Below are 15,654 nucleotides of genomic sequence, written 5' to 3' on the forward strand. Positions count from 1 at the left end.
CATAGCCGGCAATTTGGACGGCAGCCACTATATTTCCGACGCGTTAACACCGGGAGCTATGACCCATCTTCGAGATTTTCGTGACATTAGGAAGATAACGCAAGACCGTAGTTGCCCGTAGTCTTGACGTAGGATCTGTCAACCATAGTAAACATCTGGTCTTGGACTGCAAAGAGACTAGCCAACCATCACTCACCAGACATTACGCTCGATGGACTTTGGTATAGGGCTGAAGCAGCATGGAGTGACGTATACTTGTCTTCCAAGTTCATTTCGACTCGATAGCGAGCAGGGTTAGGGCTATTATTGCTGCTGAGGTCGCAGTTCTTGGTACTAAATTTTTCATTGTATGTACCCCCAAATCATCTACAAATTTTATTGTGTATTTTTGGTGCTGCACTGTACGCACACAGTAAGTCAAAATTTTCTTATTTGCTACCATTCCCTGTGTTGCAATTTTAATGGGCAGCAGCGTATTTGCCCCTCGTGTGAGAATTTCTGTGCAGAGGTGGTCAGAGTTATTTGACTGTTTCAGACTACATTACTTCGTTTCCCTCCGCTGCTTGTGGCGAAAAAAATGAGAACGTTAAAGCGGTTAACTGAAAATTACCATACCGTTAAAACTAGCATTAATTGTTGTGAAAAAAATGAGAACGTTAAAGCGGTTAACCGAAAATTACCATACCGTTAAAACCAGCACTTGAAAACAATTTAATAAGCGTATTACAGTTTGGATTCCAGAAGGGTTGCTGGACTGAGAATGCCATTTGTCCATACACACATAAAATAGTATAACCCTTAAATTATGAAATATCGCCAGTTGGCATTTTTGGGATCTTCCCGAGCCGTATGACTGTTAGGAAAACTGAAGTTTTTTTGAACTGATGTGTTTACACAAAGCTGGGTTGCATCGCACTTAACAATGTCTGAAGGTAGAAAATTTTAGTGAATAGGGAGAAATCACAAAGCAGACCCTACAGTATTCATTTTTGGGTCCACTCCTATTCCTTATATATGTGAATGACGTTCCACTTAACATTCAACAAGTAGAGTTGATACTTTTTGCAGACGATACTAGCGTTATAATCAATTCCATTTGAGAGAAGGTAACGGAAGAGATTCTAAATTACGTTTCCCAAAGAATTATAAAGTGATTCTCAGAAAATGGACGGTCCCTAAATTTTGAAAAAAAAGAGAAAACACACTATATTCAGTCCTTTACAACAATGAGAGTCATACCAACAATTGATGCAGCACATCAGCAGGAGTCAGTAAATAGGGTAGAATACTACAGACTTTTGGGTGTACATATTGATGAGTACTTTGAACTTGAAGAAGCGTAATTACAGAGCTTCTCATTTAAGTTCAGCCATTTTTGTGTGACTGCTAATGTTGAGAACGAAAGAATCAACGTCCTGACATATTTTACATATTTCCACTCAGTAATGTCTTACGTAATAATCTTCTGGGGTAACCCTTCACTTGGAAAGGAAGTTGCGATTGCAGAAAAGCGAACAGTAAGAATTATATGGTGTTCACTCACGACCTCATGTAGGTACCTAGGCATTTTAACTTCTCCGTCACAGCACACATATTACCTAGTGAAATGCGTCATGAATTATCCATCACAATTTTAGAGGAACAGTGCTGTCCATGCTTATCGAATATTAAAGTTGTTAGTGGCTCAGAAATGAGTTCAATAAGCAGAAACAAAAATTTTTCATCATATGCCCAATAACTTAAAATGTCTGACAGTAGCAAAGCCAAACCAAGTTTTAAATCTAACTTAAAATCCTTTCTCCTGGACAACTCCTTCAATTCCTCTGACGAATTTCTTCTTAAAAACTGGTAGCCGGAAAAAAAAACTTGTTTTTAAATGCAGTTATATGAGCAGAACTAAAAAAATTGTGTTTTCATTAATGTTAACACTAATTACATATACATATCCTGTGAACTGACACGTTGTACATCATTTCGATAAAAGAATCGTGTAGATGAGTTACGGAACGTGTAAGTAACCAACTAGAAAGTGCTACAATTTACAGTGTTTATCAAGAAGAATCATCCGATTTGGCACTTCTGTATTTCCAAAACTAATAGAGATATGATATGAACTGTTTTTTGATGAACGGGAAACTCAAAAAGTTTTTTCATACCTTTTCATTGGTGTTCAATATGCCCTTCTTGAGATGCACGGCATATTTTAGTGCGGTATTCAAATTGTTCCCATACTGCAGCGAGCATGTCTTGAGTTACAGCTTCCATAGCTGCTGCTATGTGATACCTCAGTTCATTCATTGTTGTTGGTGACGGAGGGATATAAACATGGTCTTTTATAAACCCTCGCAAGAAATAGTGACTTACAGTCAGGTCCGGTGAACTTGGAGGCCAGTGATGTAAGGCTGAATCATTTGGTTCAGTGCGACTGATCCATCGTTCAATAATCCTTTGATTTAAAAATTCCCGAACTTCCAGATGCGAATGTGGCGGTGCGCCATCCTGTTGATAAATGAAGTCATTTGAATCAGTCTCCAACTGTGGGAGCCGGCCGCTGGTGGCCGAGCGGTTCTGGCGCTACAGTCTGGAACCGCGCGACCGCTACGGTCGCATGTTCGAATCCTGCCTCGGGCATGGATGTGTGTGATGTCCTTAGGTTAGTTAGGTTTAAGTAGTTCTAAGTTCTAGGGGACTTATGACCTCAGCAGTTGAGTCCCATAGTGCTCAGAGCCATTTTTTTTCCAACTGTGGGAAGAGAAAGTTGTCAAGCATATCGAGATATGTGCGTCCTGTAGCAGTATTTTCGGCAAAGAAAAATGTATCATACAACTTTGCCCGTGAAACTGCAGAACACACATTAAATTTTGGAGAGTCGCTCTCATGTTGTTGTTCCGTACCCCATATTTTCACATTATGACGGTTCACCTTTCCATTTGAAAGGAATGTTGCCTCGTCACTAAACACTAAGCGTGGAAGAAAACTGTTATCCTCCCTCTCGCCAAGAAGGAAATTGCAAAACTCCACACGTTGTTGTTTGTCACCTGCACGAAGAGCTTGCAGTAACTGAATTTTGTATGGTTTCATGTGCAAACGTCGACGCAACACATGCTAGATGGACATCGGGCAGCATGTTACGCTGCACGGCGGACGAATTTCTGCAGACTCCTTTTGAAAGTATGCCGGATGCGTTCGACGTCAATGTTAGACACTCGGGGAGGGCTCGGCGATTTGCCTTTACACAGACAACCTGTTTCTCGGAATTGTTCATACCATCGTCTAATACTCTGTGCTGTAAGAGGATCCACACCGTACCTAGCACGAAAGTCACGCTGAACAGTTATTACTGACCCGCGCTGCGCGAGACGTAGAACACAAAACGCTTTCCGATGTCCCGGCACCATTTTTACTACGACAACTGAAGTGGGCGCACACTGCTACTACTTACCAGGAACCATATAAAACTCGAGAGTTTGTTCTTTCCAACTGTACGTCGTTCACGCACATATTTCAAATAACATAATATTTATGATTTTTTTAACATCGGGTGATTATTTTTGATACACCCTGTATATTTGATAGTGCTGAAGTCGTAACAGTGAATGTGGATTGCATTTACTCGAACTCAGGTCTAGTTCAGTTTTTTCTTGCAATTTGGAAAAAGAATGCGGGGTACATCCTAGGTGTGAAGCGCTAAGATTTCTTCGAAGTGGCAGAGGAACCGAGAAGGAAATACGAAATTAGTGCCATGAATGAAACTTATCTCTGGAGGAAGGTGAAAGAAGTTCATGACGGTTAAAAGCGTCTGCTGGGCCGGGACTCGGGCCAGAATCTGACACTACTGTGAATGACGCTGTTGTCAGCCGAGCGGCTTGAGCGCGCTTCACAAACCTTCGTTAACTGGGAATGCTGGAGCCAGGAACTGGCAGATAGAAGCTATGAGCTGGACTATGAGGCGCATGGCTCCATTGGTAAGAGGGCTTCCCGCGAAAGACTCTGCCGATTGTTCGAATTCTAGTTTGGCTCACATGCAAACATATCTACAAGTTCCACCTAACAGTTTATCGCATAAAATTTGTTTCAAGCAGTTTTGTCATATATAGACATGGTTGGAGACCGCGGCTGTTATATAAAATAAATTGTTGATGATGTACGGCAACCAGCTGCAAAATGGTTTTAGGTTACTTTATTCACAAAGTACCGTTACCGGCTTAGAATTTTGTTTAGAATTTATCATCAGACGGTTTTTTCATGCTTTAATCAACACAGATTATACATTGGTTTCTTGTGAGTTGCCCTAGGATAAGCTATAATGTACAAATTAGAAACTGGCAACCAAAATGGTTGCGATGCATATTTGTGTTGGAATGCAACTTACGTGAAATGAGCAGTTTTTTTGCAATGAAATACGTTCTTAAGGATGTTTGCATGTCCACAGTCACAAACGTTGCACTGCAATGAAAACCACCTTTAGTTTAGTCATAAAACGAATTTTCAATGTGCACCACATGTTTTGATTTATAGCAAACGAAAACAAAGACACAGTTTGCAAAGCACATGAGTGTCAAAGATGCTACCATGCGGTGATTCAGAGATATGGCATGTGGGGGAAGGGAGGGTGGAATAAAACGTAATTTACTGTTATTTTAGATTGAAAATGGTGAATCTAGGGCATTAAATGCAGTCAGAAACGATAAATAAATAGGATTTTGTGAATTACAGCTCTACAAACTTATTTTATACAACGATAGAGATAAAAGTGTGGGTAAGAAGCGTGTGAAATCCTTATTTGCTATTTGAACGTCGATGATGGTTGAAAATTAGAATTAATTAACATTTAGTTCCGTAAATAATACTGACTATTTTAGGTACATACAATATTATGAAATTTGTTACGTGATCTTCTGTAAATCAAAAGATATGATGCACATTGAAAATTCGTTTGGTGACTGAACGAAAGTGGTTTACAATGCAGTGCAACGTTTGTGTGTGTGAAAATACAAACATCGTTGAGAATTTCATTGCAAGAAAACTGCTAATACAAATGCGCTAGATGAACATTTAACGTAAGTTGCATTCCAACACAAATATACAGGGTGGTCCACTGATCGAAACCGGGCCAAATATCTTACAAAATAAGCATCAAACGAAAAAACTACAAAGAACGAAACTCGTCTAGCTTGAAGGGGGATACCAGATGGCGCTATGATTGGCCCGCTAGATGGCGCTGCCATAGGTCAAACGGATATCAAATGCGTTTTTTTTTTTAAATAGAAACCCCCATTTTCTATTACATATTGGTGTAGTACGTAAAGAAATATGAATGATTTAGTTGGACCACTTTTTTCGCTTTGTGATAGATGGCGCTGTAATAGTCACAGACATATAGCTCACAATTTCAGACGAACAGTTGGTATCAGGTAGGTATTTTAAATTAAAATACAGAACGTAGGTACGTTTGAACATTTTATTTCGGTTGTTCCAATGTGATACATGTACCTTTGTGATCTTGTCATTTTTGAGACAGCATGCTCTTACAGCGTGATTACCTGTAAATACCACATTAATGCAATAAATGCTCAAAATGATGTCCGTCAACCTCAATGCATTTGGCAATACGTGTAACGACATTCCTCTCAACAGCGAGTAGTTCGCCTTCCGTAATGTTCGCACATGCATTGACAATGCGCTGACGCATGTTGTCAGGCGTTGTCGGTGGGTCACGATAGCAAATATCCTTCAACTTTCCCCACAGAAAGAAATCCGGGGACGTCAGATCCGGTGAACGTGCGGGCCATGGTATGGTGCTTCGACGATAAATCCACCTGTCATGATATATACTATTCAATATCACTTCAACCGCACGCGAGTTATGTGCCGGACATCCATCATGTTGGAAGTACATCGCCATTCTGTCATGCAGTGAAACATCTTGTAGTAACATCCGTAGAACATTACGTAGGCAATCAGCATACACTGCACCATTTAGATTGCCATCGATAAAATGTGGACCAATTATCCTTCCTCCCATAATGCTGCACCATACGTTAACCCGCCAAGGTCGCTGATGTTCCACTTGTCGCAGCCATCGTGGATTTTCCGTTGCCCAATAGTGCATATTATGCCGGTTTACGTTATCGCTGTTGGTGAATGACGCTTCGTCGCTAAATAGAACGTGTGCAAAAAATCTGTCATCGTCCGGTAATTTCTCTTGTGCCCAGTGGCAGAACAGTACACGGCATTCAAAGTCGTCGCCATGCAATTCCTGGTGCATAGAAATATGGTACGGGTGCAGTCGATGTTGATGTAGCATTCTCAACACCTACGTTTTTGAGATTCCCGATTCTCGCGCCATTTGTCTGCTACTGATGTGCGGATTGGCCGCGACAGTAGTTAAAACATCTACTTGGGCATCATCATTTGTTGCAGGTCGTGGTTGACGTTTCACATGTGGCTAAACGCTTCCCGTTTCCTTAAATAACGTAACTATACGGCGAACGGTCCGGACACTTGGATGATGTCGTCCAGGATATAGCTCTGAGCACTATAGGACTTAACATCTGAGGTCATCAGTCCCCTAGAACTTAAAACTACGTAAACCTAACTAACCTAAGGACATCACACACATCCATGCCCGAGGCAGGATTCGAACCTGCGACCGTAGCAATCGCGCGGTTCCGGACTGAAGCACCTAGAACCGCTCGGCCACACCGGCCGGCGTCCAGGATACCGAGCAGCATCCATAGCACACGCCCTTTGGGCATTTTGATCACAATAGCCATACATCAACACGATATCGACCTTTTCCGCAATTGGTAAACGGTCCATTTTAACACGGGTAATGTATCACGAAGCAAATACCGTCCGCACTGGCGGAATGTTACGTGATACCACGTACTTATACTTTTGTAACTATTACAGCGCCATCTATCACAAAGCGAAAAAAGTGGTCCAACTAAAACATTCATATTTCTTTACGTACTACACCAAAATGTAATAGAAAATGGGGGTTTCTATTAAAAAAAACGCATTTGATATCCGTTTGACCTATGGCAGCGCCATCTAGCGGGCCAACCATAGCGCCATCTGGTATCCCCCTTCAAGCTAGACGAGTTTCGTTCTTTGTAGTTTTTTCGTTTGATGCTTATTTTGTAAGATATTTGGCCCGGTCACCATCAATCGACCACCCTGTATAGCGCAACCATTTTAGTTACACGTTTGAAATTTGTAAATTATTGTTTATCCTAGGGCAACTCACAGGAAAGCAATATATGATCTGTAGTAATGAAAGCAAGAAAAAACTGTGATGATGAATTGTAAAAAATTCGAAACCGGTAACGGTACTTTGTGAATAAAGTAACCTAAAACCAGTTTGTGGCTGGTTGCTATACAACATCAACAAAATTTGTTTCAATCTGAAAAAAAGTGCGTGCTAAGAGTCCCACACGCGAATGTCGGATCGTAGCGTCCGGCACCAGGTATCGTATGTTCGTAGCAGCGAACAGACTGTGGCGATCGATCGCTGACCACTGGTAATTTACAAGCAGTCTGAAAAACCGAATGCGACGAATCGACTGCGGCTACATGACTGCGACCCATTAGTCTAGCTGTTACGTGTGCTTGCACAGGTATGTTTCGTTTTGCTGTGCTCATATGGAGTGAGTTCTTTACATTAGAATTAATTTTCATTCAGGGAGGACGAACCACAGAAAAGTGAAGCTAAAGGCAGAATTGACACTTATATCAAGAAGGACTATGACTATAAAAACATTGATACCATTAGATTGTGCAGTGAGGAGCTATACACAGTGTTTCAGAAGTCTGGCGACAAACGTCTAGTGGGGATAGATCATGGGGAACAACTTTTGTCAGTGAAAACGTTTGAATGCTACATAAAACATTCATCGGTGGAGAGGACATCTCACCGAGTTTCGACTTGTAGTACACACTCTGGCGTACTTGCAGACTGCAGCACTCTGTGGCAGGAATGTCGAAAAATACAAACAAATCGATTACTCCGTATTGCGCACTGAATTGTTTGCGCCTCAGATAGGCTACCCAATTAACAGATTTCCCAAGAGAGCTGCGGTCGTTCTGCCTTCCCAGGCAACAGCAACACCGACTACAATGAACTGCATGCGCAAATTGACACTTGCAGCGTCACAAAAAGTGCTGGTATTGATCAACTGAAATGAGAGTTAGAAACTTGGAGAGGTTGTCTATACATTGACTCGTATGTGTCTATTTTATGTATGTCTCGTGGTTTTCACACAGTTATCTTCTGAAATCCCATAAATACTGTACTTTCACGTAATTTTGCAGTTCGCGGTCTGTCCTCATGTGCTAAAGTGCTACTGCATACTGTAAATTTTGCGCTAAAATTGCGCTATTTCGAATGCGAGCTGAAATCTCACTAAAATTAGACCATTTCCCTTCGAGTGCAAGGTAATATGGTAATAAAACGGACCAAAATAAGTTATATACGGCACTCTTCGCGATAACTAGAAACCAGTATCGAGTAATATTCCGCCATGCTACGATCAACCCAGAGAAGGGACACAGCCGTCTTTTTAACTATGGGTGCTCTGATCTGACATCATCCTTTCCGGCACAATGAATGCTACATTGCTTGCAGCACCAGGCGGGTATTTTCCTTAACTGCGTGTAACATACTGTGCAAATGAAGAACATGAGGGGTTTTTGAGGTACAGTTGCAGTATTGGCTCCGTGGGTGAGTGATTAAGTGCTCTGACTGGTAATTCGTTACTTCTGGTTTGATTCCAGCTGTTACCAACATTTCTTTTTTCGTTTTATTTTATTTTTGACGGTGATATGCAATTAACTATAAAATTTGAATATGTCTGAACAATTCAATTTATATACATAAAATTAATATATACAATTTAGTTACGATTACTACCCTTGTAAATCAAAAGGCACGTTGGGATCTTTAAGTGTATGTGTGAAGTGTATGCTAGAAAGATGTGCACAGCACACTTGGTGTCAATGAAAAATGAAGTTTATTCTGCAACATAGCCTAAAATTCCCAAGAAAAGCATTCCAAAATAGTGTAATAAATTTCAGTTTCCGTTTTTTTTATTTTTTGTAGGTATTAGTTGACGAATGGAGACAATCTTCCACTACTGCTGAACATAGCAGTTGATTTACTGTAGCATATCTTTATGACACAGTGAAATTCTAAATACAGATCGAAATTGTTTGGAAAATCGTTTCCGTGTAATGTAGTCAAGGCGAAGAACCGCGTGCAGACAATATCGATCGCGATATCACCAGCGACGGGGCCCTTGAGGATGCAGTGAAACATGCCTCACAACAAGTATTCGAAGTCTGAGCCTTATTAGTTAGTGTGGGATTTAGTCCACAGACTTGGCCGTGATTTTCTACTAGCGTTCCGATTCCTGCTGCGGGGGCACATTGTCGAAGGACAAACCAGAAAATTTTTAATAACTCTGTTCCAATACAGCGATATAAATCCCAAAACTTTTATCGCCAAGAAAGTAGATAGCGTCCGCGAATACTTGTATTTTGTTTGAAAAGCGTCATATTTCGACTGTCACTAATAAATAATTTTTCATCCATAACCGCCTCCAGAGTCCAGATCATCTTCAGGTTGCTTCATCTTACTGTTACTTACAACAGCTCACTTGGCAATATTAAAAGAAGAAAACTTTAAGGTACCTGAAGATGATGTAAAAATGGAAAATGTTTGTTTCATTCATCAACAACTCTTGGCGATTGAAATACGCCGTTATTCACATATTTATGGGCTTTGTGGTGTCACTAGAAAAAGTTATAATTTCTATTGCATGTTTGACATCAGCGCGAAGGTTGGTTTGAACATCTCAGTGCTCAGTTAGGCATGGTTCCATTGGAGGATATGCCCCTGCCCTCGCCAGGCGCTGACCTTTGAACTACCCTGTCCTCTCATTTATATGTAGGGAAATTCCAATACAATTAAAGTATCGATACCTGCTGAAATGAATAGTACTCAAGTTGTCCTGTGATAATACTCATATCGACATTCCTTTAATTTTTTATGCAGATGAATAATTGATGGGCGTATATGATATTTTGATTACTTACTTTACGTAGTCTAATAAAACACATTAAATACCTTTATTTCTTTATTAATGATATTCTGTAAACAAAAAGGTCATCTTGTGGAAATTTTTCCAAAAAGAACAATTGCTGCACATATTTAGGAGACAACTTGCTTCTGTTCTGAGTCACAGTTGCACCAGCTTTAGAAAGTAAACACTCACTAGACACAGAAGTTGTAAACGACGATAAGATATTGTTGAGCATATTTGTACAAACACGGGAAAATGAGTGTCATGTCTCCCCATTCTGCTAATGGTTTGCTTTTTAAAGATATTACAGGGCCAGAGCGTGACAAATAAAGAGCTACTTCTTCACTTTAGTATGTTTCCCTTTTCTAGCGTGTCGGAGCTGTTTACGATGTTTCCAAATGACGTATTATTGTGTTGCAGTAGACGAAGTAGCATCTTCCTCCGATTCACTCGGGCTAGTTTGTTGCTCACAGAGAAAAGTTATGAGTTTTTGTATGGTTCGCCCGTATGTTGCTGGATCTTGGGAATTCTCGGAATACCCAGCGGTAACGACCAACCGACGTGTCATCCTCAGACGATAGGCCTCACTGGATGCAGATGAGGAGCCTGTGTCAGTTTTCGTGACCAGAGCTGCTACTTGTCAATCAGGTTGCTCCTCAATTGGCTTCAGAGCTGCTGTGTGCACCCCACTTGCCAACAGCGCTGGGCAGACCCATCTAAGTGATAGCCAAGCCCGACAGCTCTTAACTTCGGTGATCTGACGGGATCCGGTGTTACCACTGCCGCAAGGCCTGTGGCGTACCTTTTCTTTAGCTCTATCTTGCATTCTTTGACAGTTGGTGAGACGATTAAGCTCTGTTGAAAAACAAGTAATCATTGGTATAATTTTGGATATTGTAACATACTTTAGTACAGACACTTCTCTTGTAACATATTCAAGTTGGTTGAGTACTTCCATCTCTACAGCAGTTAGATGAAAAGCTATTAATTACGATTTCAGATATCACTTTTCTCAAATGTAAATCAATACAAGTACTTTTTTTTCGATACCTAGTAAGTATCGAAGGAATGATTCGGATTCTATAAGTACTCTGCACGAAACAAAAGTATCGAACACTTACTTGCGTTTATTTGCATCGGAACATTCATAGCTGTAAGGGGATGTACGGTTTGACTCCACGGTAAAATTCGGAATTCTTCGCATCAGCAAACATTGGCAGACGTGGAGGAAGAGATAAGTGACAGACAAAACTCCTAGGACTGACTGGGAATCGAACCCCAGGCGTTTACATCGGCACTCTGTCACTTGACCATTGAGCCAGTTTCTTTTCTAAATGTCTTTTATTGTGCCTAAATACAGTGCACTACAATGTTGAACAAATGATGACGTAAATGTCGACATTACAAAAACATATCCTTCAAAATATTTATGTTAATCAAGGCAAGATAAAATAAAAAGTTGACAAAAAATAAGTGACAATATCAACGCATATTTTATATCCAGAAGAATATTTTTGACAATATAAATCAATTTTAATTCCTTCTTTCACAACATATTCTTTGTGCTACGTTGATGCATTGTTTGAATCGGTTTTAGATATAAATTAGAGCAATTGAACACAGAACTACACAATCATAGCGTGTAGGCTTCACGGCCGGCGTCTTCAGTAATTAAAACTTCCGGGCTAAGAGACCGTGGTCCAATAGTAGAAATACTTCTCCCTGACGTTTCGTTGCCAGCTGCGGGCAACATCATCTGAGGTGAGTCTACGACTGGCTGCTAGGCCATGGAGATCCTGTTTATATAGAGCGTGTAGAGGGCGCCACTACTCGTCACGTGTTGTCAACAGTAGCAGCCAGAGATAGTTTTACTGTTGACAACACGTGACGAGTGGTGGCGCCCTCTACACGCTCTATATAAACAGGACCTCCACGGCCTAGCAGCCAGTCGTAGACTCACCTCAGATGATGTTGCGCGCAGCTGGCAACGAAACGTCAGGGAGAAGTATTTCTACTATTGGACCACGGCCTCTTAGCCCGGAAGTTTTAATTACAGAACTACACAAATTGCTGCAGAATACATGTTGTCATAATGGGAATTTCACGCGCATTTCAAGGAAGTGAACATTTACGTTAAAGGTATGAATGACTTGTTCAGTTTTGTTGTACATAAAATTGTCCATATTTTTGCTAAGGAAACAATATGCACAATAAAATTACGACGTGAAATACAGCACACATTTTTTTCGTCCCCATCATCACAGCAGTTTAAAAGAGGAAGTCACCGAGTCATTCGACTTTATATTTTTGTGCAAATACAGTCCGTTTAAACAGAAAAACATTTTGAACTATTGCTAGTGAAAGGAGAGCTTTTATTTCCAGAATGAGATTTCGTCAGTAATCTTCCTGTATACACGCTGCATTAGCCCCTGTTTCGTAATGCGTGGCAACGCCTGTAATAGCAGAGGCTGCGCGGCGCTTGTAGCTCGTTACGTTAGACACGCTCACTTTGCGTCGGAAGCGCCTGCTGTGATAGGGCTCGGCGTCACGCCGTGATGTGCTGTGCGCCGCGGCGTGCTATCTGCGAGGCGTGCCGCCTATAAATTGCTGCACCGAGCGCCGGCCGGCTGCACTCACTTTCGCTTCGCCGTCCCGCTCAGCTTCCGTTGCGGAGTCGTTTCTGCGCCCTTATCTGTGACTTAACCTCCGCAGCAGAGATCGCTACATCGCCGTGACGCTCTGTTCGTGAGTAACCGGTTCGGAACAAGTCGGCAGAAAATGTCTCATCACTGCGATGATGAGTGGCAGACGAGGCATGTTGTTACGAATACGCATAGTTCGCCGCTGTCAGAAGAAAGAATAAGAAGATGTAAACCACTTGCTGCTCTCCTGCAGTTTCTTCGATGCACAACATAACTATTACGGTATATTGATAATTTTTACTTATGGACCGTCTGACAGCAACTGAATAAAACACAATTTTAGTGCCATACGCGTTTCGCCTTTATTTTCAGCAAGGCATCATCAGTGGCCTGGAATATGTACATATGTTAGCTATTTTATTTACATTTTTGTCACTGTGCCTATAGGTTATAAACAGTTCTGGTGGCTGGTATTTCCTATTAAGTAGTAATGTTTTGAACTTTACTTACAGGTTGCGTGGACAATTTCTTACATATTACGCTCCTTTTGCATTTTTGGTGTTGTTCTTCTTCTTATTAACGCCAATTTGCGGTTTTTTCCACATTCCACAGCACTATGCACTGAACGCTTGTTTTAATGCAATGTTTTGGTTTCTGTTGCCGACTGTCAAATGTTTTTGCCAAAGATCGAATGTTATTGCCAAACTTATGAGTGTAACTATTGAAGTATCTGTGGTCTGTTCGTGCATGCATTTGTGTATGCGTTTGTGTATGTGTGTGTGTGTGTGTGTGTGTGTGTCAGACGGTCCATAAGTAAAAATTATCAATATACCGTAATATTACACGCAACTGAGGAAGACAGGACTACAAAAGTTGAAGATGGCACAACATAACTGTTTATTGCCAAACCTTGTGAAATTGAAGGTACCCCTCAAAACATGTGCTCGTGTTTTATTGTGTCATAAAGATGCTAAAAAATGCAAAATCCTTTTTTTTTCCTTTATACAAGATACAGTATCTGATCCAAAGTATCTAGTCACCCCTACGTGCAGCAGAGTTGACCACTAGATGTCACGGGACACGGAGCCCTCAGTATAAAAGGAGGCAGGAAGTATTGTGTTGTCGGTATCAGTACAGTAACACCAGAATGGCTGGGTCAGGGGAGCTCTGTGACTTCGAACGTGGACCAATCATAGGATGTCAGCTGGGCAACAGATCCATCAAGGACATTCCAACCCTTGAAAAGGCGCCCAAGTCGACGCTGATACGGTTGTGAAGCGGCAACGCGGAGCGACAACCGCAGCTAAACCAATAGCAGGCAGAGCTCATGTAACGACGGACAGGGACTGTGGGGGCAATGGTCGAGCAGATCCCCGTAAACCACACATTCTGTAGTCAGTGCTAAGGGACGCATGAGGTGGTGCAAAGAGCGCCACCGCTGGCAATGGATGGTTGGGAACGAGTTGTTTGCAGTGATGAATCACGCACGCTATATCCTGTGGAAATCTGATGGAAGGGTTTGGGTCTGGCGAATGCCTGGAAAAAGTTACCTGCCATCATATGTACTGCCACATAGGAGGTAGTGTTATAATATGGGGAGGGGGGGGGGTGTTTTGCGTAGTTGTGGCGTGGTCCCCTTATTGTGCTCAAGAAAACGCTAAATAGGGAAGGATACAAACATTTTATAGCACAGTGTACTGCGTAAAATAGAGGAGCGGTTCTGAGATGATGACTGTACCAGCACGACAGTCCACCCGGCCATAAAGCAGCATCTGTGACGTAATGGTTTGTGGTCGACAACAACCTTGAAATGGACTGGATTGCCCAGAGCCCCGATCTGAAGCCGATGGAACACTTTAGGATGAGTTAGGACGTCGACTTCCAACATCATTACCTTGTCTGGTTTCAACTCTTGAGCAGGAATTGGCTGTCGTTCCTCCGCAGATATTCTGAAACGTCATTGAAAGGAGAAAAGTGTTCGGATACTTTTGGTTAGACAGTGTACTAACGTGTGTAAGTGAAATCTGGTGTACTATCTATGGATGTATAAACATTCCTGTTTCCATGACACAGGCAACAAGAGCTTGTGTCCTAGGAGGACACCAACCAACATGTCCTAAAGGAAGGGCTGGGGAAAACAGCGATTGTTACCAAGTACTCTTTAAAACAATTTATTAATCAGCAATACAAGCATCAGATTAAAAAAAAACACATTTAAGATTAAACTTGAGGCTTCACCCTTAAAAATGACATGAAATGTGAAACACCAGAAGTGAAACAATTTAGATATTCTTTATTTTTTTCGCCAAAAGTTACTATTCATTGGAACATTAAATATTAATAATTAAGTTTGAAAGTCACTCCGACGCACACCACAACCTGAAAATTACAAGACGACACAACAGACCGCAGACGTAGACATCGAGACCCAGCCCCAGAAAAATTTCGAGTAGGAATTGAAGTCCAGCTGGAAGAAATAAAAACTTTGAGGTTTGCCGACGACATTGCAATTTTGGCAGAGACAGCAAAGGACTTGGAAGAGCAGTTGAACGGAATGGACAGTATCTTGAAAGGAGCATATAAGATGAACGTCAACAAAGGCAAAACGAGGATAACGGAATGAATCGAATTAAATCAGGTGACACTGAGGAATTAGATTAGGAAATGAGACAGTTAAAGTAGTAAATGAGTTTTGCTATTTGGGAAGCAAAATAACTGATGATGGTCAAAGTAGGGAGGATATAAAATGCAAACTGTCAATGGCAAGAAAAGCGTTTCTGAAGAAGAGAAATTTGTTAACGTGGAGTATAGATTTAAGTGTCAGGAAGTCCTTTCTGAAAGTATTTGTGTGGAGTGTAGCCATGTATGGAAGTGAAACATGGACGATAAATAGATTAGACAAGGAGAGAATAGAAACTTTTGAACTG

This window comes from Schistocerca nitens, chromosome 1 (genome assembly GCF_023898315.1).
Source record: "Schistocerca nitens isolate TAMUIC-IGC-003100 chromosome 1, iqSchNite1.1, whole genome shotgun sequence".
NCBI lineage: Eukaryota > Metazoa > Arthropoda > Insecta > Orthoptera > Acrididae > Schistocerca > Schistocerca nitens.